The sequence below is a fragment of the Orcinus orca genome, chromosome 5 (genome assembly GCF_937001465.1).
Source record: "Orcinus orca chromosome 5, mOrcOrc1.1, whole genome shotgun sequence".
Lineage (NCBI taxonomy): Eukaryota > Metazoa > Chordata > Mammalia > Artiodactyla > Delphinidae > Orcinus > Orcinus orca.
In genome coordinates this window covers 91418509-91441417 of record NC_064563.1, presented here as the reverse complement: position 1 = coordinate 91441417, position 22909 = coordinate 91418509, and the positions used below count along the sequence as shown (strand labels likewise).

Sequence of the window (22909 nt, the reverse complement as noted above, 5' to 3'; positions counted from 1 at the left end):
CTATAATCATCTGTGTTCCTAGTACCCGGTCCACAGCTGTGTGCGGGCATGCTACGTTTGGTAAATACAAGAACGACAATATCCAGCATTTTATGATATGTTATAGTTTACTCCCACATACCATCTTCATTTGTCTTCACAATTATCTCTTGTATACATAGAAGAGATATTATTTCTACTGTTAAGGAAACTCAGGCTGAAAAGTGAAACTGGACTTGCCCGAAGTCATACAGCTAAGATACGGGTGAAAAACTCAACCCTGTGTGTCCTGACTCCCCGTTCTGTGCTCATTCCATGAGACCACAACTGTGGTGACAAATACAACTACACTTGGCAGTGTGTCCTGATCACAGCTCACTGTCTTGGAGGAAAGTACTACTGGGCGATAGAACCCGTGATAGTTGGCCTAATACATGACAGACTCAGGTGGTCTTTGAACCTATGAGTTCTATCTGGATGACAGCATTTAGAGCTTATAAGGTGTGTTCACAGAAATTATCTAGTCATATGCACCCATCTTGTGAGGGACATAGGGCAACACTGAAGCCACTCACCACAGGTGGCTATCAATCACTTGAAATGTGGCAGCCCAGATTGAGATGTAAATGTAAAATACACACTGAGTTTCAAGGACAGAGTAGGAAAGAAAATGTAGAACATCTCTTTGATAAGTTGTTATATTGACTACATGTTGACATAATTATATTTTGTCTATGTTGGGTTAAATGAAATATAGTGTTAAAATTATTTCCACCTGTTTCTTTTTACTTTTTAATGTGGCTACTAGAAAATGTACAGTCACCTCTGCAGCTTGCCTTTACATCTCTTGGACTTGCCTAAAGTCCACAGTAAGGTGATATCACAGTGAAGAGTAAAAGAAGTCCCACAGCCCTCTTTCCAGTTTGAACCCTTAAGAGAGCAGTACCTTTAGTGAGTGATTAACTCTGCACGGCTGAAAATGTGGGACCCTGTGGAGCAGCGCCTCTCAAATTTCATCTGCAGACAGAACACGCGCAGTTCTTGTTAAAATGCACATTCTGGTTCAGTAGGTCTGAGGGTGGGACCTGAGGTTCTTTATTCATAATGAGCTCGCAGGTGATGCTGATGCTGTGGTCCATGCTCCTGCTTTGAAAAGCAAGAACCTCTAGAAGGTGAGCAGAAACCACACTTCTGCACAGGGGGCTTTCATTGCTTCTCAAGTCATGCCATGAACACAATACCTGAGGCCAAGAGTACCCTGGTGCTGAACACACCCATTCAACCTGTGTCAGGCACTGAAGTAGCTGAGGGCAACAAGCTTGTGTATGGATTTCAAATATGTGATGCCCAGAGCCACGGGAGGAGTGAAAGGGGTGTGGTGTGCATTGTGCGTGCGTGTGTAGTTGGGGGGTGGACAGGAGAAGCTTGACCAGGTGAGCTGTTAGAGCCAGGAGTGCCTTTTCAAAATTTGGGTGGTTTGTGTGTTAACAGCCCTTTGAATTCTCCTGTACAATTTTCATGTCTACATAGAGCTAGAAGTTTTCTTTTTTTTTTTAAATGACTATATGATATTTTCCTAAATGAGGCTTTAGGTGAGAAGCTTATTGGGGAAAAGTTTTGGTTGAACCAGACAGCAAATAGAAGCTGTAATAACCTCTCTCATCCTTTTAGTTAAAAATGTTTCTAAAGTCAGGCTGGAATTCCTCTTGTGTTAGTCCTAGTGAAGTTCAGTTAATGAAACTCAGATATTTTCTCTCCTTTGTTTCCCACTGTTTTGTTGGGAATTTTTCTTACAGCCCCTGAGTATTACCTGAGACAGTCTAATTCTCCTTTCCCTTTCCTTTTTTTTCCCCTTTCCTCCCCCGTCCCCTCCTCTCCCTTTCTTATCATTTCCTTGCCATCTCCTTTGGCTTTCAGCTGCTTGTCTCAGGGGCTTGTTTTTGTGCTGGAGGCTTGGGCTTGGACGAGGCTGTCTTAGCGCAGTATCTGTGTGCAGCCCTTAAGACCTGAAGTGTGCTCCTTGGAGCAGAATGCCTCTGTCTTGATGTCTTCCTCAGCGTGGTGGGTCTGGAGTGCAGCTGCGGGAGCTCTTGTGTTCTCGTTGTGCTGGAGCCCCCTCCATGAGACATTCTCCAGTATCAAGTGGGCATTCTTTCCGGGGAAACCATTTCAGCCAAATTACGTACAACTTTCTCTCTTAGCATTGTTATTGTTATTTTTTAGCCTCTTGCCTCTCCTTAAATCCAACATTATCGTGTAGCCATCTGGGGAACTAAGCCTTTATTTTGCAATTTGCAGAAAATTCTGGTAAGAGCTTGGTGTACAGCTCATAATCACTTTATAACCCAGGTTGTTAGCATGGCAAAAACTGGTGTTTGCAAACCAAAGCCAAGAAGCCAGTAGATTGTATCTGAGGAGTAGTTGGCCAGTGGGAAGTATAGTGCAGGTGGCTTTCGAGAATAGAATACTGTGCCTGTGTTTTCTCATGCTTTATGTTTTAATAGACTTTATTTTTTAGAGCAGTTTTAGGTCCACAACAATATTGAACAGAAGGTTCTGAGATTTCCATTTACCGCCCTGTATTTACACATACAGAGCCTTCCCCATCATCAACATCCCCCACCAGAGTAGCACGTTTTTGCAATTGATGAACCTACATTGATACATATTTTACTATCCAAAGTCTGGAATTTATCTTAGGTTTCACTCTTGGTGCTGTGTATTCTATGGGTTTGAAAAAATATACACAGATGTGTATCCACCATTATAGTATCGTACAGAATATTTTCACTGCCCTAAAAATCTTCTCTGCTCCGCGTATTCACCCCTCCTTCCCCACAACCCCTGGTAATCCATTGATCTTTTGACCATCTCTGTAGTTTTGCTATTTCCAGATCTCATATAGTTGGAATCATACAGATTATTATTTTCAGATTAGCTTCTTTCGCTTAGTAATAGGCATTTAAGTTTCCTTCGTGTCTTTTTCTGCCTTCATTGGCATTTCTTTTTAATGCCAAATAATATTTCATTGCCTGGATATGTCATAGTTTATCCTTTGACCTACTGTACAGCATCTTGGTGGTTTCCAAGTTTTGGCAATTATGAATAAGGCTGCTATAAACATCTATGTGCAGATTTTGGTGTGGACGTAAGTTTTCAACTCCTTTGGGTAAGTACTAAAGAGTGTGATCGCTGGATCGTGTATGTTTGGTTTTGTAAGAAATGACCAAACTGTCTTCCAAAGTGGCTGTACCGTTTTGCATTCCCATCAGCAGTGAAGGAGAGTTCCTGTCGCTCCACATTCTTGCCAGAATTTGGTCATTGTCAGGATTCTGGATTTCGTCCATTCGAATAGGTGTAGTAGTATCTTCTTGTTGTTTTAATTTGAATTTCCCTGATGGCATACGATGTGAAGTTTTCTTTGTTTTCTCCTTAGTATGAAAGCAATACATGCTCGAAACTATCCAGCAGTTTCCCATGACATTCTATGCTTTTATTACTCAGATGAGGATGTGGCTTGCCGGGGCTTAGTCTGGGTCAAGGACCCAGAGATGTCAATATTTGTGAACATTCTTTAATCAGAAGCATATAGATTGTGTATCAGTCAGGGTTTGGTCAGTAAAACAGAAGTTACCCCAGGTATCTGAAGGAGGAAAAGGTTGAATAAATGGTACTGGAGTCAGCATAATTGGAAGGCCTTAGGTTGGAAGGCTGGGGGTGGGGGGAGGGTAAAGGGAAGCAAGATTTCTGTCTAGAAACCAGGAAGACAGGCTTACAAGAAGCCCTCACTGTGGTTTTAGCTGACCTCCACATGGAAAAGTGGGTGGCTCTCGGGAGGATGCCTGATAGCCTCACGTAAAATCCTTGCCATGTCTGTCATCTGCGGACACATACCCACGTCCTGGTCTGCAGCTGCCACTTGGAGCATAACTGGCTCTTCTTCTCTTCTGCCTCAAAGTCTCAAGCAAATGCTTCTCACTGGCTGAATCTAACTGGGTCTACTGGAAAGGGAGTCTGGGAACCGTGGGTTTTGAGCTTCTCATCCCCACAGTACAGAGGAGAGCTTAGAAAGGTTGGAAAGGTGTGCTTTTCAACAATAATATCCAGTGTGGACTGTGCGTTCGTTGATTAGGGAATTCCTGCCAATCATAAGCCGCCTGACATACGGCAACAGCAAATTTTAAAATCTGAACCTAGGGTAGCTAGTGGGTATCCTGGCTCATGTCACTAGAACCACCCTACAGGCTTCTTCTTTGTCCCACGTAGCATTTCCAAATGTGCCTCTGGAATGAGTGTCTGGGAGCGTGCCAGACACTGGATTCCCTTCTCCTCAGAGTGCAGTGCGTTTGTTTTTCCTTCACTGGAAAACCCAAGAAACTCTTCCCTCCAACCTCTTGCACTATCCCCTTCTCTCAGATGTACCCCCCCCACACACACACACACCTGACAGGTGCTCTGGGAATAACCTTGGCTTCACTTGCTTGCAGGTGTGCCTGCAGCCAATGGGCCAGTGGCCCCAAGCATCCAGGTCTCAGTGTTTCCCTGACCATCCAGTCAGGCTGAGATGGGAGGGAAGCAAGGAGTGCTGAGCCGGAGGGAAGCCTTGATAATACTCCACGGAGGTCAGAGCAGGCAGAGTAAGTATTGTCCTGACTTCTGCATTAGAGCAGAAATGAGGCAGAACAGCTTGCCGGTGATGGCGTGGTTGCCGTGGTGCTTGTGACCTCTCCTGGTGAGTCAGCAGCAGCCCTGCCAGGAATAGATCTTTGGACAATGGCTCCTATTCCATTTTGCTCAGACAGCTTGGAGACTTTGGTCTCAGCTAGTTTGGGACACATCCTACAAACCAGTGTTCAAAAACGGAACCAGCATCATCTATGAATTGCTCTCAGGCCTGTTTCATTGTCCTATTATATCATGTAATGTTGAAAGGCCTTCAGACAGATACAGTCATATAGTTGGCTGGAGACTGTGAAGGCAGGCCAGTGAAAGGAAGTCTCATGTCCTCCTGGGTCATAGGAACATGAAGATGGTGGCACTCTTGTTAGCCTAGAGTAGTCCAGTAACAGCTCAGAGCATCAGTGCCTCATACTTCTCTTCCAAGAGACAACGTGCTTCCCTTCTCTCCTAGTGGCCCCATTAACTTGCACTTCCCCATTTGACATCATGATTGGTCACTGAGAAGTACCCTAAGATACCCAAAGCCATGGTCTTGAATTTTATGTAGGGTGTCAAATTCTTTCTCTCACCACAAAAACTGTAGAGCTCTTTGGATGCATCTCTTCGTTAGATGTTTGACTCTTCAGAATACTATTCACTGTAAGGAAAACAGAAATTTCACAGGCAAATATGTAATACTCTTTCACACCCCCATCATTGCTAGCAACACAATCTAAGGACTTCACCGAAAAAATGCTCCTTCCATCTGTGGCCTGTTGATTCAGGAACTGACTTCAGTTCCTTTATTATGTCCCCTTGGAGATTGCAGAATCACTTATTTTATGCTCTGTGCTGTACACCGTTCCTCTCTTGATGTCTGGGGACCCTTCCCTCCACATCGAGGCTGTCCTGCTCCACAAACACCAGCCTCCCTATCTCCTCCACCCGCACCCCACAGACTCCTTCCCTGTGCTTCCAAGTAATGCACAAGCCACTTTGATTGGGATGTGATCTTTGAATATCCTGCTAATAGTTATCCTCTATATTTTAACCTCAAGGCTTCTCGACTAAGTGATCTCTACTTATGAGTGCATTTCCTAACTCTTCCCACTGTTCTTTATTCCTTGAAATCTAGTTTTTGCACTTGCAATTTGCCTAAAACATCATCATTTATTTATTTATTTATTTATTTATTTATTTATTGAGAGACACACATTTTCACTGTCTATCACAGGATATTCCTTTAGAGCCATTTCAGACCATATGCTCTTAAATAATAATTCTGCATTTCTAAAGAATTCTGTACCGACAGCACTGATTCAGAAGCACAGACACATTTTATTCAAGATAGCTGATGAAAAAGGCTCTATCGTCAGGTAATCCAGCCTGCAACAACTATATGTGTTCAGCTAGCAATATGTTCAGAGTCCACCCCGATGGTGTGTTTGAATTCCAACTCCCTGCCCCTCTCAAAAGCCTAGTCTTCATACACTGCCAGCCTGTATTCTCCTTACAGTCTAATGGGACTATGTTTCATTGTCAAACAAATACTACAAACTACATCAGCATTTATTCTTAAACATCTCTATGGGCTACCCTGTTTCCAAACTCAGTACTTTTTCTCTATATCATCTCTGACATATTTGCTCAAGTCAGCTATCCTGATGCTTAGCTGTAGCTGCGTAACAAACCAGCCCCAAACTCGATGTAAAACAACCATCAGATGTTATTGCTCACACATTTTGCAGGCTGTTAGGGATTTGGCTGATAGAGGATGGATTTGGCTGGTGGCTCTTGCTTCAGGCTGTGGCTGCTGGGGTAGCTCTGCTGCACACTATGGTCAGCCAAGGAGGCTCTTCCCCACATTTCTCCCATCCTCTTCCCATGATCAGTGAGCAAGCTGGGGCATGTTCTTCTCACGGTAATGGCAGAGACACAAGAAGCTGAGTGGAAACATGGAAAACTTCTTAGAGCCTAGGCTTGGAGCTGCCACCTTGTCACATGTTCCCACACACTGTTGGTCAGAACAGGTCATATGGGTAAACTCAAAGTCTGGGGCAGAAAGGTACATTCATCTCTGATGAGCCCGTGGCAAAGGTTGGATGCAGGGAATTGAAGCCAACCATTCAGGGTATCACACCTGAGACCATCTCTTACTCTGGCTTTTGTGACTCTACCCTCTTCTGAGACTCTTACAATGTTTCCAGTGACCTTTCACTGGATCCTCTAATTACGTAACTATGGATTTTCAGCAGTACTCTTGTTTCTTGTACTATGCTCTTTTCTTCATTAATAATACCTTTAAATTCAATTATTACCTCAATGGTGAAGTACCCTTCAGATATGTATTTCAAGCCCAATTTTCTCACTAGTTTTAGTTTGTTTCCTCTACTGAGATTTTAGTTTGTGTAATTCACTGTCATCTTAGGTTCAACAATTCTAAAAAGAATTTATCATCTTTCACCTAAAAGCATCTTTTCCCGTTACTGTCTTGTTTTTCAAGTATTTATTTATTTATTTGTGCTAGGTCTTAGTTGTGGCACATGGGCTCCTTAGTTGCAGCTCGTGGATTCCTTAGTTGCATCTCACGGGCTCCTCTGTTGTGGCATGCCAACTCTTAGTTGTGGCATGCATGTGGGATCTAGTTCCCTGACCAGGGATCGAACCCAGGCCCCCTGTATTGGGAGCATGGGGTCTTAACCACTGCACCACCAGGGAAGTCTCCCCCTTACTTTCTTTTGATCTTTGTCAGTGGGACCACCATTACACTTTGGAGTTGTCATTTTTTCTTCTATATTCTTCACACTCCATATCATGCACCACACTAGGTCTTAACAAATTTTCTTAAGAAATGGTTCTCCTATCTTCCTGCGATGGCTTCTGTTTTCCTTACCCTCTCCCCACGAGTCAAGTTCTATACCCATCTTGTAAGGGTCAGCACATGGTCAAGCTTTCTGTGAAGCTACCTTCTCTGACATCTCTAGATTTCTTTGGTTTTCTTTGCTTTTGAACTTCAAAACAATTTCTAATCTGTGCTACAAAAGTTATCAACTTTGTCAATTATCAGTTCAGCGATAGCTGGCATAATTTGATTTCTTCAGTTTGTATATATCTACTCTCTCCAAATAGACTGCAACCCAAGGAGGCAATGTGTTGCATTGAGGGAGTACAGGATTTAGAGTCAGGCAAACCTGGTTCGAGTCATATTTGGCTTCTTATTACCTATAAGCCTTGAGAAAATTACCTCTCTCATCTACAAAAAATGGGTTATTTACACTAAAGAATCTTGGGAAGGAATGTAAGAGATCATGTATGGAAAGCAGTTAGCACACAATAGGCTCTCAATAATGTTTTGGTTTCCTTCCCACTTTCCTTTTATTTTTTTCCCATGGCTTCTTGTTGCTGTTTAATATTACTGTGTTCTCTTTACATGTTTTCATTCACTCTCCTTAATTCTAAAGCAGGTTCCTCAAGTTAAGAAATCGGTGTCCTTTGTATCTAATAGTTATGTGCATTTGTGGAAGGTGTAAATCATGTGGTCTGAGAGTCTTCATCTACAAGATGATAAAGCCTTTTCCTCCAAAGTGTCTAGGAAAGAGAGTCTGCTTTTATTAGGAGAGCTCACTGAACTGTGAATTAATTGAAGTTTCCATTGAATGCTTCCTCTTTTGGATAACTTTTTTCTACCCTGTTTAGGAATCCAGTCACTTTTCTCCAAAAAAAACCATTTTCTCAGAGAGTATCTAATATTGGTCATTTCTTGTTCAGTGTGAATTTTAGCCTGGGTATTTCTTCTTCTGGGCCTCTCCTTAATGATCGATTGATTGATTTTTCTGTGATCAGCGGCTTTTGTCTCCTTGCAGAGATTGCGTCCCTCTGGGCCACACCATCCACGAGTATGTCCAAAAGATGCCCACTACCCTTGTTTTCTTATGCACTGAGATGGAGTAGTGCTACTCACTTACTAGCAGCAATTTAAGAAAATGCCCTTTTCCACATGACTTGGATGAAAGCTTCTTGTTGGTTTGTAGCTTTGTAGCTGACACAAAAGTGGGAAAAATAGAAAGAATTCAAAGTATTATTAATAGGATAGAACACGGGCATCTTACTCATAAGATAAAATCCAAGAGACAAAGACCTATATTTAGTACCGAATAAACTTGAACTTATAATATTACAACAAAACAAAAACGAAGAGACAAAAACCCCTAACACAATGTGATTCTGTCTTGGTAAAGGTACAGAGTTACTCTTTGTTAATAGAAATCTTAGTCCCATTTCACTAGCTACATCTGGAGCACTGAGTTAATTCTGCATGACACACTCCAGAAAGATCGCTGACAAACTGGGAGCAGTTAGAGGAGGTCATCCAGGGAATGGAGGGTCTGGAAACCCTTCATGACAGGAGGCACAGTGCAGAGCATGGCTCTAGCTGCCTCTGAGTATCAGGAGGTCTGCCTCTCTGGATAGAGTAGCCTTGCTTTATTCAGTCCCAGAAGACAGAACCAGTACTGTCAAATAGTGGAAGGTCTGCCTTGTAGGGGGCTGAGTTTCCTGAAGTTTCAAGCTAGAGCTCAATGGCCACTTGAAAATGACAGGGACCACTTACATTTACTGATTACCAGGCGTTAGTATAAATAGACACTGTTGATACATACGTATATTATATATATATACATTATAATACAAGCTTTCTTTACAAAATTGAAAAGATAGAGGGTATAATGAAAAGCATGTGTCCCTTCCATCCCTAATGCCAAGCTGTTCTCCCCAGAAGGAACCAATGATACCAGTTTCTAATGAATCTTCCAGAGATGTTCTATGTGTACATACATATGAGTGCACACAATAATTGCATTTTTTACGGTGAACAGGTTATACAAACTGTTTTGTACTTCATTTTTTCACTCTAGATACAGATATATTAATTCTCACAACAACCCTAAAAGTCAGGTCCTATAATTATTCCCATTTTAGAGATGAGGAGATGAGGCTCAGAGAGTTTGTTGCCCAAGGTCACACAGATAATTAGGGGCGGAGCTGGGATTTGAATCCAGGTATTCCAGTACCGTTCTGTCTCTAAAAGGTGGTCTGGTTGGGATTCCCACATGGAGTGTGCACTTAGCCTGCATGTGCTCTAAGTTCCCTTTCATCTCTAAATCTTTTCCATAGAGCTAGTTCTTGGTCTATAAGTAACAGTTAAACATTCATATAGGCTTCATCTGTGCTTTGGATAATTTCATAAATTTATCTGAATCCTGTGTATTTTAAGTATTATCTGGAAGTGGAGCAAAAATAATATAAAAATTAGGGCATACAAATGATTTCCTCTTTTTTTTTGGCGGTATGCGGGCCTCTCACCGCTCTGGCCTCTCCCGTTGTGGAGCACAGGCTCCGGACGCACAGACCCCGTGGCCATGGCTCACGGGCCCAGCCACTCCGCGGCATGTGGGATCTTCCCAGACCGGGGCACGAACCCACGTCCCCTGCATCAGCAGGCAGACTCTCAACCACTGCGCCACCAGGGAAGCCCGATTTCCTCTTTCTTGAGAAGTGATTGTACATTCAAAAAGGTTATAATATAACCTTTTTCTTGAATCATGCAATAAACCCTGGAGTTCTTTATACATCTCTGGGAGTTATTAGAGTTTCTCTGAATGATTCAGATGGGAGAACAGAAAGAGAGGACATCAGTATTTGGTGAGCATTTTCTAGATTCCAGGAACTGTGTTTGGAGATTTATGTATACTGTCTTACTTAAAATAAGCTAATGAGCTGGACATAATTCCCATTTTATAGATGAGTAAACCAAGGCTCATAGGAATTACTCACCTTACACCACTAGTAAGCTGCAGAGAATACATCTGCAGCTAGAGGGATCTGGTGGCAAAACATGCTTTTCCAACTCTACTATATTGCTTCTCAGTCACAAACACATGGAAGCTACTGTGGGTTTGGCCAAGTTTAAGAACACCATGGGGAGTAGATATTTTCCCCTTTCTACACTGACGTGCTCACACTCTCTCCTCTGTTTAGAGCTTCTGAGAAATTTGAGGAAGGAGGAGTGACTGAAAAGTCTGGGCATTCAGAGGGAAGAATTCTTACATAAGGTTTGGGTGCTTGATAAATACTTTTGCTTTTACTGTTTATACTTATTCTCCTATTGCCACCTTTCACAGCCAAATTTTATGAAACTCTACTAAATTTTAGGCATTCTATATTCATATACATCATATGTCTCATTCTGACAATAAGTCTGTGAAGTAAATATTAATAATCTCATTTTACAGACGAGAAACAAAGGCTCGGCGAGAGAAAATAGCTTTCACAAAGTCAGAAACTGTGGAGTGATGGGAAGAGAACTTAAACTCAGGTCTGTCTGACTCCAAAGTCCATGCTCTTTCTACTGTACAGTGCACCTCTCCCCAAAAGATAAGACCTGCACCCAATACCAATTACAAAATACCACAGGTAGGAGGCAGCTTTTCTTTATCTGAGATTCAGTCCAAAGACATCTTCCACTAATCAGAGGAATCCACTGCCACTCATCTATCATACTTGAACGTCATAGAAATGCAACTGATTTTTGCATGTTAATTTTGTATCCTAAAACCTTACTAAATTCATTTATTACTTCTAATACATTTGTGTGTGTGTGTATAGTCTAAAGTTATCTACATATAAGATCATGTCATCTGTAAATGGAGATAACTTTACTTCGTTTCCAATTTGAACCCTTTTTATTTCTTTTTCTTGACTGATTGCTGTGGCTAGGACTTCCTGTATTATGCTGAATAGAAGTAGTGAGAGTGGGCATCCTTATCTTGTTCCTGATCTTAATGGAAAAGCTTTCAGTTTTCAGCAAGATGTTAGTTGTGGGCTTTTCGTATGTGGCCTTTATTGTGTTGAGGTAAGTTCCTTCTATACCTAGTTTGTGAGAGTTTTATCATGAACTGGTGTTGAATTTTGTCAAATGCTTTTTCTGTATCTATCGAGATGATCATGTGGTTTTTATCCTTTTTTCTGTTAATGTGGTGTATCACATTAATTAATTTGTATATGTTGAACAGTCCTTGCATCCTAGAGATAAATTGCATTTGGTCACAGTGAATGGTCCTAAACTGTTAGAAATAATCAACAAATTCAGTAAACCTGCAGGTTACAAAATCAACATTAAAAAGATCAGTTGCCTTTCTATACACTAATAATGAGCTCATTATTTCCAAAAAGGAAATTAAGGAAATAATACCATTTTCAATTATCAAAAAGAATAAAATACTTAGGAATAAACTTAACCAAGGAGGTGAAGGACTCTGGTGGAAGCAGGAGGAGAGAGGTGAAAGCAAGGGTGGATGGGACAGTTTGAATGATGTTCTAGTATATAAGTCAGTAGTGGGTTCACAAGCATTCATTCTCTTATTATATTCTATAACATGTATGTTATCTTCTTTAGTAAGTATCAAATATTGCATAATAAAAAAGTGAGTATTGAAAAAAAGACAGTCACATTGTTGGGTCTAAGGTTGGACTAGGCCAGTGGTTGGTCAACCTGGCTGCACCCTGGAGCCACAGAAGGAAGAGTCAGTTCTCCTGAATCAAAATCTCTGATGTAAGCTTCATTCACACAGGAATATCTGATTCATTTACTTCTGTATCCTTGCACCTATACCAATGCCTGAAACCTTTTGACAACTATGTATTAAATGAATGAATGCATGAATAGGACTGAGCAATCCGCATTTTAGTAAATGCCCACGTGATTCTGCAAGTTAGTCCACTGAACAAGACTGCCACCTTCCTCTCTCACACGCCCCAGATCCTTTCTCCTAACAACTGGGCAATCATCACACAAAAGCTCATTTCATGCAAAAGGAACAAGATGTGTATCATCACCTCAAAGGAAACCTTGAAGAAAGGAGATACACACCTTGGCAGGGATCATGGGAGACAGGCAGGCTGGTGGAGAGCAGCATGTAGCCAGTCTGCAGCTGAGCTTGTACCCTTCAGGGACAGCTGGTTTGTGCTTACCTTGACCTCAGTCTCAGTATTGAAGGAACCCTCAGTCTGGCATCCAAAGTAACTGATGTCCCTTCCAGTCCTAGACCTCTTCCCTGGGTCCTGGCTCTGGCCCCAGTCATCTGCCATGAACCTCAGAGGGTCCTGGTTCATGTCCTGAGACGTGCTTTTCACCAGCCTCATGGTGGCTGAGGCCTGAGGAAGAGAGAAATGGTGGGACAGAGGAGGCTTCAAAGCCTAACCTGACGAGGGAGAAAACCTGGACTCCTGAGCAGTCACCTGTTTCCTTCTCCAGCACCTGCTGACTCTGCCCAGCAACACTCTCCTCTCGATCCCACCCTCCCCTCCCCATGTGACACTTTTCTCGAAGTGTCTGCTCTCTTCTTTTCTTCCTAGAAATACCCGGAAAGTGGTGCTCAGCTCACTCAACTTCAGCAAGTCACCTCTGTGTGCTGCTCAGTAGGAAAAGTTTGGGAAAGATCCAGACTTTCTGTATCAGCTCTCTACTGCTGCATAACAAATTACCCCAAAATGTAGTGGCTTAAAGCAACAATATATTTATGTCAGTTTCTGTAGGTTAGGAATCTGGGAGCAACTTAACTGTGTGGTTCTAGATCAGCATCTCTCGTGAAGTCACAGCCAAGCAATCAATAAAATATGCAGCCTCTGAGGCTTCACTGGGGCTGAAGGAACCACTTCCAAGCTTACTAACCGGACTCTTCACTTCCTCACTACGAAGGTCTCTCCATAGGGCTCCTACTCCGTGGTTTCCCCTACAGGAAAGTAATACAAGAGAGAGGAAACCTAAGATGGAAGGGTTTTTTTTAAATAACCGGCCCTTGGAAGTGACACAGTATTACTTCTGTTATATGATATTGATCACCCAGACCAGCCCTGGTAAAATGTGGGAGGGGATTACATACAGGTATGCATACCAGGAGGCAGGCATCATTGGGGCTTTCTCCGAGGCTGGCCACCCCTTTCCATTGATGGGCTTTCAAGCCCTATGGGTCCTTCAGTTAAATGTAGGTGTTTCCAGAGATTAACATAGTAACAGGCCATTAACTAATTAACCAAATAGCTGCCACTCTGAAAAGCAGAAAATAGATGGGCAAGTTGTGTGTGGAAGGAATAGGAGCGATGAGAAAAATTCCTCTGTGGGGCTTTGGAGGAGGGTCAATGGGGAAGGATCTACTATTTGTGGGAGGAAGTCAGCCCAGTATGATAATAAAGACACTGAAAAGCAAGATCCCTGTCTAAGAGGAGGGGACAGAGTGGGGGATGGAGAGACATTCCATTTGCTGTCTTTGCAAACATCACCTACTGAGACCTTGGTATCTGTGCAGAGATGGGGAGAAAGCCGGTGATGTGCCTCACTGCTGGTTAATTAAATGTTCCTTCCAAGGCAGCTGGTGGAGTATGTGCCTATATACCATTCTCAGTTTGGTTTTTCCACTTTTTCCTAAATCACACATTTTAATTAACCTTCAAGCCCTCGCTGAGGCTTTGAAAGAACTTAATTGGCCTGCAGGGATTGAAACACACAACAGCCAGAAAAAGGCTACATCTCGGTTGTTTTCACTCTGAGGACTTGTAACATTGAAGTTATTGTTTTATTTCAGCCTTTGAAGCCCAGAGCTACGTGTGCATTCCTGTTTGGAACTGGCAGAAGCATCTCTGAGTGCTTAACTGAAGATTGCGAAAAGGTATTGCAGCCACAGTGACATGTGAGTATTTAACACTTGAGTCGTTGATTCATCTTGTGTTTTTGGGTTGACAATAAGAGTTGTACTCCTACTGGCTTTTTTTTGTTGTTGTGTTTTTTTTTTTTTGGCTTCCTCATTGTGGATGGGAAATATTTGGACTGGAATTTAATATGCAGACTTTCACAGTCAGGTGGGAAATCTCTTGAAATCAGAACCACGTAAGAGACTTTCAGATGTTTTCAGTTTTGTCCAACATAATTCTGAGATCCACAGTCCATGTGTGTATTTTATTTTCCATATGGGTCCATATGAAAAGCAACTGACAGGGGCTTATTGAAAATCAATGATGTGCAGAGATCAGGCAATAGATAAACACTTGTTTGACTTCAGAATAGAGTTAATTGTCAGGGGAAACCCACACGAGTGAGTGAGCTCACCAAAGGAGTGAGACGGGGAGAGAATAGCAGAGAGTCAAGAACTGGGATGCTGAGAATCTAGAGGAAAAGAAGCTGGCAAAGGTGGTGGGGAAGGAGACTGTGAGGTCAGGGGTCGGGGGAGGAAAGTAGTGAAGAAAATCCAGGAGGCATCGCAAAATAAGGGTGATTAGTCATCTTAAAAGTGCAGAGGGCTTCCCTGGTGGTGCAGTGGTTGAGAGTCCGCCTGCCGATGCAGGGGACACGGGTTCGTGCCCCGGTCCGGAAGCATCCCACATGCCGCGGAGCGGCTGGGCCCGTGGGCCATGGCTGCTGGGCCTGCGCGTCCGGAGCCTGTGCTCCGCAGTGGGAGAGGCCGCAGCAGTGAGAGGCCCGCGTACCGCAAAAAAAAAAAAAGTTGCAGAACTACCAAGGGAAAAAAAAAAAAAATGAAAAAAAAGGCAACTGGATGTAACAAAAATGGGAGGTGGGGGTGATTGGTTTCCTGTGCTTCACTTTTATTCTGAATCAAAAGTTTGCCACACTAGGTCCTTTCCCCTAGTGTGTCAGTTATCTATTACTGAGTAAAAAAACAAGCCAGAAATTAGTAGCTTAAAACTATAACTGTGTATGTGATCACAGTTCCATGCATTGGCGATTTGGGCTTATGATTCCACACCCATTTGCAATGTGTGGGTTTTTTCCCCACACCACCAAGCAATTCTCTGACACCAGCTGGGTGTCCTACATGCCAACTCAATTCTGACACTGTCTACCTGGAGATAGGGTCACGTGCTGCATGGTAAGGGCTGAGTTCTATAAAGCTGCAGCCCCCCTTCAGACGCCAGTCACATATCCAGGTTGTCACCTGTGCTCCTGATGGGCCAGCTATAGGTTGAAGATTCCAATGACCCCTTCCTTGGGTTTGACTGATTTGCTAGAGTAGTTCACAGATTTCAGAGAAACATTTATTTACTAGATCACCAGTTTACTATAAAAGGGTATAGCTCAGGAACAGTCAACTGGAAGAGATGCTCAGGGCAAGGTATGGGGAAGGGGCACGGAGCTTCCGTGCTCTCTCCAGTGGACCATTCTCCCTACATCTTCACACGTTCACCAACCGGGAAGCTCTCTAAACCCCATTCTTTTAGGTTTTTTATGGAGGCTTCATTACACAAGCAGATTTGATTAAATCATTGGCCATTGGCAGTTGATTCAACCTCCAGCCCTTCTTCCCTCCTGGGAAGTCAGGAGGTTGGGACTGAAAGTCCTAATCCTCTAACCAACATGGTTGGTTCTCCTCACAACCAGCCTCCATCCTTAGGTGCAGTTCCAGTGTAACTTCATTAACATAACAAAAGACACCTTTGTTACTCTCATCACTTAGGAAATTCCAAGGGTTTTAGGAGCTCTACCAGAAACATGAGGCCAAGACCAAATTTATTATAACTCATAGTGTCACAGGACTAGACTCAGCTGGGAAATCCTTTTGCTCCTCTAGTATTGGCTGGACTCATTCACATGTTCTCAGAGAGTTGGTTGATGAGCTTGGGGCCAGGCCATTCCTAGATGACCTCATTTGCTTGTCTGATGGTTGGTGTTGGCTCTCGATGGGGCCTCTCCACAAGCTGCAAGGCATCTTCCGGCTTAGCCTTGGAAGTCACACACTCACTTTACCACATGCTATTGGTCCAAAAAAGTCACAAGCCCAGCTAACATTCAAATGATGGGGACGTAGATTCTACTTGAGAGGAGGAGTGGCAAGCCACACTGCAAAGAGAAGCGGACACGGGAAAACGTCATTCATTAGGGCCATTATTGTAACAACGTATCATACATGCCAGGATGGATAACCAGAGACACACAAAAGGATCAGAGTTTTCTGACCGTGTACTAATTCATGCACATTATTATTAACATTTTTTCATGTCAGAATACATCCTACAATGGTACATTGCTTCTATTCAATTAGGAAAAAGTTAAGGCATAAGGAAGTGAAGGCATAATGGATAAGTAATCAAAGGAGATTTCAACCTTGGCTTAAACCCAGATTCCTGCTTCTTGGCCCATGAGAGACCCATCTAACTTCGCTCTTTCAAGGAGACAACCACTTTATCAATTTTCTGAATTTTTGGTCACTGAAACTGGGTTAGAGGCAGACCTTCAAGCTCCTCTGCATGAGTTCAGGGGCCTTCACTTGAGGTGATGGGAGAGACCACTCACTTTGCAAGATTATGGGAATGAACCCATGGATCTATAAAGTGCCTCCTGTCAGTGGAGTTGAGCTCTTCTCCAACCCCCATTCCCTTAATCTATTTCTCTCTCCTTTTTAATATTCCAAAGAATGAATGTTATGTGAACTTTATTTAGCATGTGTGGATTGCAATTGATTCAGAAGGATTTACTTGTCAGTAATAACCTGGAAATGGAATATCCAGACTTGACAGGCATCACATTTTCCTTCAGTGTTGCCATGAAAAGTCAGGGTTTGGTCCTTAAGGAATAGTTTCATAATCAGTAGTGGGGAGTAACTTGAACCCAACAATAAGCCACAATAACAAAAGAAACAGAAGATACAAGAGCAAAGAGAGAAGGGATCTAACACTATCCTCAGCTCCTGTTGTGAGCCAGGGACTGAGGTGGGCGTGTCGTCCACGTGCTCTAACTTGGTTCCAGGGCCACCAGCAAGACAGCTACTTTAACCCCAGTTCTACAGATGAAAAACCTGCAGCTTGAAGAGGTTAGTATTGGGTTTGCCGAAAAGTTCATTCATCTTTACTGTAAAATCTTATGGAAAAAACCGAATGAAATTTTTGGCCAACCCAATAACTTGTCTGAAGTCACACAGCAAGTAATTGGTAGAGCTTGTTTTTTTTTATTTTTATTTTTTAAAACGTCTTTATTGGAGTATAATTGCTTTGAAATGGTTTGTTAGTTTCTGCTTTATAACAAAGTGAATCAGTTATACATATCCATATGTCCCCATATTTCTTCCCTCTCATGTCTCCCTCCCTCCCACCTTCCCTATCCCACCCCTCTAGGTGGTCACAAAGCACCGAGCTGATCTCCCTGTGCTATGCGGCTGCTTCCCACTAGCTATCTATTTTACGTTTGGTAGTGTATATATGTCCATGCCACTCTCTCACTTTGTCCCAGCTTACCCTTCCCCCTCCCCATATCCTCAAGTCCATTCTCTAGTAGGTCTGTGTCTTTATTCCCATCTTGCCCCTAGTTTCTTCATGACCATTTTTTTTTTTTAGGTTCCATATATATGTGTTAGCATATGGTATTTGTTTTTCTCTTTCTGATTTACTTCACTCTGTATGACAGACTCTGTGTCCATCCACCTCACTACAAATAACTCAATTTCGTTTCTTTTTATGGCTGAGTAATATTCCATTGTATATATGTGCCACATCTTCTTTATCCATTCATCTGTTGATGGACACTTAAGTTGCTTCCATGCCCTGGCTATTGTAAATAGAGCTGCAATGAACATTTTGGTACATGACTCTTTTTGAATTGTGGTTTTCTCAGGGTATGTGCACAGTAGTGGGATTGTTGGGTCATATGGTAGTTCTATTTTTAGTTTTTTAAGGAACCTCCATACTGTTCTCCATAGTGGCTGTATCAATTTCCATTCCCACCAACAGTGCAGGAGGGTTCCCTTTTCTCCACACCCTCTCCAGCATTTATTGTTTGTAGATTTTTTGATGATGGCCATTCTGACTGGTGTGAGATGATATCTCATTGTAGTTTTGATTTGCATTTCTCTAATGATGAATGATGTTGAGCATTCTTTCATGTGTTTGTTGGCCATCTGTATATCTTCTTTGGAGAAATGTCTGTTTAGGTCTTCCACCCATTTTTGGATTGGGTTGTTTGCTTTTTTGATATTGAGCTTCATGAGCTGCTTGTAAATTTTGGAGATTAATCCTTTGTCAGTTGCTTCATTTGCAAATATTTTCTCCCATTCTGAGGGTTGTCTTTTCATCTTGTTTATAGTTTCCTTTGCTGTGCAAAAGCTTTGAAGTTTCATCAGGTCCCATTTGTTTATTTTTGTTTTTATTTCCATTTCTCTACGAGGTGGGTCAAAAAGGATCTTGCTGTGATTTATGTCATAGAGTGTTCTGCCTGTATTTTCCTCTAAGAGTTTGACAGTGTCTGGCCTTACATTTAGGTCTTTAATCCATTTTGAGTTTATTTTTGTGTATGGTGTTAGGGAGGGTTCTAATTTCATTCTTTTAGATGTAGCTGTCTAGTTTTCCCAGCACCACTTATTGAAGAGGCTGTCTTTTCTCCACTGCATATTCTTGCCTCCTTTATCAAAGATAAGTCGACCATATGTGCATGGGTTTATCTCTGGGCTTTCTATCCTGTTCCATTGATCTATATTTCTGTTTTTGTGCCAGTACCATACTGTCTTGATTACTGTAGCTTTGTAGTATAGTCTGAAGTCAGGGAGCCTGATTCCTCCAGCTCCATTTTTCTTTCTCAAGATTGCTTTGGCTATTCGAGAGCTTGGGTTTTGACTAAAGTTTGTCTGATTTCAATGTGCGTGTTCTGTTCATTTCACCAGGGTAATAGAGTCATCCTCACCAATAGTAAAACTTCATTAGGAAAATCATATTCTCCATGTTCTGCTGGGTTCTTTTGTTCTCTGTTTTAAAATTTAATTTTTGTCTCCTGTGAAGTCTTTTTTTAAAATAAATTTTATTTATTATTTATTAATTTATTTATTTTTGGCTGCATTGGGTCTTCTTCATTCCTGCCTCTGGGCTTTCTCTAGTTGTGGCGAGTGGGGCTGCTCTTTGTTGCAGTGCACAGGCTTCTCATTGTAGTGGCTTCTTCTGTTGCGGAGCATGGGCTCTAGGCACACGGGCTTCAGTAGTTTCAGCACGTAGGCTCAGTAGTTGCGGCACATGGGCCCTAGAGCATGTGGGCTTCAGTAGTTGTGGCTTGCAGGCTCTAGAACGCAGGCTCAGTAGTTGTGGTGCACAGGCTTAGTTGCTCTGTGCCATGTGGGATCTTCCTGGACCAGGGATTGAACCCGTGTCCCCTGCATTGGCAGGCAGATTCTTAACCACTGTGCCACCAGGGAAGTCCCTATGATGTCTTGAATCCATGATGATTTAAAGTGCAAAGGATGCATGGTATCCTCAACTCTACAGACTGTTTAAATTTTATCCTGACCTAGAGTGTTTCTTTTCCTCCCTTTTTAGCAATTGGTGATCAGGTCAGAATAAACATGCAAATGCTGTTCAGTCCATGTGTTTGATGGTTAGCTGCTTGTTAGGGAAGAAGATAAAAATAGTTGCTAAGACAAATTTACATTTTTTTCAAGGGACTTCAATTGCCTTTGTTATCTCCATCCACCACTATTCTGTAAAAGAGAGGGTTCACATGCTCTTACAGCCTCTCCTGATTTTGAAAAGAATACTCCTTGGAGGACGAAAGCACAAAAACTTGGGCAATTGAATTCATAAAAGTGTGAACATCACAGAAATTTTTTTCCAAGGAAAAGTTCATCTTAGGAAAACTTTAATTGATTTTAGTTATTATTGTTAGCGATTTGGGGAACTAGCAAGGAATTATCTTTATCACTTTTGTGCCTCTATTTAATGCTAATTCAAACTTCTACTCAGGCTGTTTAATTGGTTCTCTGTTTCATAAAAAAAGAAAAAGGAGATGCATAAACCTGGGCAGTGACTTTGTTTCTAGTTAATAAAATAGCTTAGTTTAATTATAACTGCGTTTGTGTCTCATTGTAATTTACGCATTTGAGATGTTCACACTAAGTCTTTGCTCAGCTTCAATGTAAAAAAAAAAAGTCTTCCTATTTTTATATCTTGTTATTTCTCCTGTATTCCTAAAATGATACTCACCAATTGTGGACTGTATTGAGAGAGAGAAAATGTGAAGTAATAATTAGGAACGGCATCTGTGGAGTTACCATGTGCCTGGCTTGGGGATAAGACTTTCTATACCTTAATTCATTGAATCCTTGCATATCCCTATGGGATAGGTGCTATTACTAACCCATACAAAAGACGAGGGATTTCTGGTTCAGGGAGGTTAAGACAAAATCAAACAACTACTAATGATGGAATTGGGACTGGAAACTTGTTCTGTGTGACAACAAACTCTGTATTCTATACTTGACTCTCAACTCAAATGCTATACTTGCCTCTCTAGAGATTTTTTAAATTAAACCTTTAATTTTGAAATAATGGTAGATTCACATGCAATTGTAAGACATAAAACAGAGAAGATCCTGTATACCATTTCCTCAATTTCCCCAATGACATCTTGCAAACTATAGTACAGTACAATAACCAGGATATTGATATTGATACAATCAAGATACAAAGCAGTTCCATTACAAGGAACCCTCCTGTTACCCTCTTACAGGCACACTCACTTCCTTCTCACCCCCATCTCTCACTCCTGGCAACTACTAATCTGTTCTCCATTTGTATAATTTTGTCATTTCAAGAATGCTATATAAATAGAATCATGAAGTATATAGCTTTTGGGGACTGGCTTTTAAAAGTCATAATACGTCATACCAAGTATTTTTTCTGACCACAGTAGAATGAAACTAGAATTCAATAGAAGAAGAAAAACTGGAAAATTCACAATTTTGTGGGAATTAAACCGCATACTCTTAAACAACCAATTGGTCAAAGAAGAAATCACAAGGAAAGTTTGAAAATATCTTGAGACAAATGAAAATGAAAACACACATCAAAACTTATGGGATAAAGTGAAAGCAGTAAAAAGAGATCAGTTGATAGTGGAAAGTACATCCATTAAAAAAGAAGAAATTTCTCAAATAAACAACCTAATTTTATACCTCAAGGAATTAGAAGAAGAGCTAAACCTAAAGTTAGTAGAAGGAGGGACATAATAAAGATTAGAGTGTAAATAAATCAAATAGTAGAAAAACAATAGAAAAACTTAACAAACCTAAAAGTTGGTTTTGTGAAAAGATCAATAAAATTGACAAACTCATAGCTAGAGTATGTAAAAAAGAGAGAAGACTGAATAACTAAAATCAGAAATGAAAGAGTAGACATTATAATTGATGTCATAGTGGGAAACTAGAACAATGATATGCCAATAAAGTAGATAACTTAGAAGAAATGGATAAATTCCCAGAAATTTATAACCTTCCAGAATGATTCACAAAGAAATAAAAATTATGAACAGAACTATAACCAGTAAGGATTATGAGTTAAGTAATCAAAAACCTCCCAACAAAGAAAAGCCCAGCATCAGATAGCTTCACTGGAGAATTCTACCAAACATTTAAAGAAAAATTAATATGAATCCTCCTTAAATTCTTCAAAAAATTAGAAGAGAGGGACCATTTCCAAACTCATTTTATGAAGCCAGCATTACCCTGACCCTGATACCAAAGCCAAACAAAGACACTACAAGAAAATGAAGATACAGACCAATATCCTTGATGAATATTAATGCAAAAATCCTCAACAAACAAACAGCAAACCATATTCAACAGCACATTAAAAAGATTATACACCATGGGACTTCCCTGGTGGTCCAGTGGCTAAGACTCCATGCTCCCAATGCAGGGGGCCCGGGTTCGAGCCCTGGTCAGGGAACTAGATTCCCACATGCCACAACTAAGAGTCATATGGTGCAACTAAAGATCTCGCATGCCACAATGAATATCTCGCACGCAGCAATGAAGATCCTGCATGCTGCAACTAAGACGTGGCGCAGCCAAATAAATATTTTTTAAAAAAGATTATACACATGAAAAGGGGGATTTATTCCTGGAATGCAAGAATGCTTCAACATACAAAAATCTATCAGTGTGATATACCACATTAGCAAAATGAAGGATAAGACCCACATGATCGTTTCAATGGATGCAGGAAAAGCATGTGACAAAATTCAATACCCTTTCATGATAAAAACACTTAACTAGGACTAGAAGGAAACTACCTCAGTATAATAAAGGCCATATATGATGATCCCACAGTTAACATCATATCCAGTGGGGAAAAACTGAAAGCTTTTCCTCTAAGATGAGGAGCAAGGCAAGAATGCTCACTCTCACTACTTTATTTAATATAGTACAGGCAGTCCTAACCAGAGCAATTAGAC

At 41.4% G+C, this 22909-nt stretch overlaps 1 long non-coding RNA gene across 1 annotated transcript in view; it reads left to right on the top strand.

Moving 5' to 3' along the window:
* Positions 1-22909, top strand: part of LOC117202263 (uncharacterized) — a 75729-nt gene that overhangs the window by 10143 nt on the left and 42677 nt on the right. The window contains exon 3 of the long non-coding RNA XR_007477594.1: positions 14277-14381. This is a non-coding gene — a long non-coding RNA (uncharacterized LOC117202263). The remainder of the gene's footprint in view (positions 1-14276; positions 14382-22909) is intronic.